Here is a 2,060-nt window from a genome sequence, read left to right on the forward strand (position 1 = left end):
TGCACTACTGAATGACCTGCTGCAGAATTAGCATTACCAACTGCAGGTATGAGCATGCTGTGATTTTGGTCCTCTTGATGCTGACCGCGTGAATGGAAGATGTATTGATGTAGGGTTTGCAGGCCTTTAAGCTCGTTGTCTCGGTGTTGACTGTAGGCACAATGTTGTTGTAGTGTTGGCAATGGTCTTGTAGCAGTTCTGAATTTGGTTGCTGCATAATTCCTAGTCATCCACTTGTATTTCATTTTGACCTGGATTCGACATTAGATTAGTGTTTATTCTTTTGCCTGAGAGATAGCGATCAAGGTAGTTAACTGCCAAAAATAGTGTATCAGGTAGAAGTTTGTACTCTTCAGCAACCTCTACAAGCCAATCAATAAGCATTGCCTGCATGCCAACATTGATGTTTGTCTGTATCTTCTCCATGAAGTCTATAGATGGCCTTTTAATTTTCTCAGATACACGCAAATTTTCGTATATTTCATTGGCAATGGATGCACAAAATCGTGGGTCTTTAAAATTGCAGTCAATGTCAACAATTTCATTTGCTATTGACTTCAGTATGGTGTCAATATCTTGTATTCTCCCTGCAATTTGGAAGAGTCTGAAATATTGAGAATGTTGCTCGTCCTATTTTCAATTGATTTGATCGACGTAACATCGCCATTGCCAGTATATTTGAATTCTAGAGTCATCAAAGAATCACTGGTTGACAGGCTCTCATCTAGTGAAACAGAACCACTAAAGGTGTTACTAGGAGAAATGTCCATCCATCTTGGAGCACAGACCACACTCTTAATATCAGGACAAACAGCACCATCATTGCTTGGTACAATGGAGGCTTGAACTTCAGACTTAGTTTGACTATTTTTGGTCAAGCATGCCTCTTTAGCAGGCAACAATTCACCTGATTTGACTCTTAATGGGGGGCTGCAAAGTGTTCTTAGACATAACATTTTTCTTTGAACTCGCAATAGAATCCGTCTTTGTCTTTGCAGTTTTGGATACACACGACACCATATGTTTCAATGGAGCACCAATGATGGTTTTGACGAGAGAAGCATTTGTGTTATTGGTCACTTTAGCGAGAGCGGGATGTTTCTTCGTTAACTGAGTCTTGACGACATTGATGACCTTTTTGTTTGAAATTGAATCATCTGAATTCTTGGAGGATGAAGAAGATGAAGGGAAGCGTCGGCTTCGGGTAAACATTTTACGTTTGATAAAACCCTAGTCGCTGAGAGAGTGTGGTGAATGATTGAAGAAAATGAGGCAAATGGTTTTCAGAATTCAGATGATGATGATGATGATGATGATGATGATGATGATGATGATGATTGTAGGTTGTTGTTACGATATCATGGATTGGAGTGCCGGTCGGTTAGATGAAATGTGTTAGGTTATGCTGTTGCACTTGAAAAAACAAAAACAGTTGGAATTTTAATGTTAGAAGTTAAATTCTTTTTCTTACTGATTTTATGTTATGGCCATTGTAACTGATTATGGACTGCTGTGATGTGTTTTGCAGCCTCATGATGCCGTTGCTGCTTCTGCATTTTGCTTTATTCAAAATTCAATGCTGCAGAACTATGGAAGTTTGCACGTCTTTAGACCCTTTGCAATTGCCGCATTCAAGCCGGTGTTTAATTATGTATTTTGATCTAACCTGCTTTGTTTTTGGCCGGCCAGGAGGTCGCTTAGTTGGCGTAGGGGTTACTATCACAACCGCCATTTCCGGTTCAACCTGGACTGGTCTGTCAATATTCGGACGAGCGTGGATTGGTCCTGCATATGTTAAATCTAAAATTCTCAAACGTGAAGTATCCCTACCAACACCGTCAAAGAAAACAATAGCACGTCAGCAAGGAAGGCCATTAAGTTTCCATCTCCTGCAACTTGTGAGAGCAACACTTGTAGCGAGTGAGCACTTGAAACTTCTCTTTGGATCATTTCCTCCTTAAAAGGTGTGAATTTTGTTATCCATCGATTAGATTCCTCGCGTCTCATGCTAGTTGTTTCCATCCTATTACCTCTTAGTACATCAATCATTTGAGTAATTG

The 2,060-nt window shown here is 40.0% G+C and overlaps 1 pseudogene; it reads right to left on the reverse strand.

The window, feature by feature from the left end:
• Window positions 1-222: 222 nt before the first annotated feature.
• On the reverse strand, window positions 223-1,341 carry LOC127102827 (cyclin-A1-1-like; annotated as a pseudogene).
• Window positions 1,342-2,060: the final 719 nt, after the last annotated feature.

Source organism: Lathyrus oleraceus, chromosome 7, assembly GCF_024323335.1.
Source record: "Lathyrus oleraceus cultivar Zhongwan6 chromosome 7, CAAS_Psat_ZW6_1.0, whole genome shotgun sequence".
NCBI lineage: Eukaryota > Viridiplantae > Streptophyta > Magnoliopsida > Fabales > Fabaceae > Lathyrus > Lathyrus oleraceus.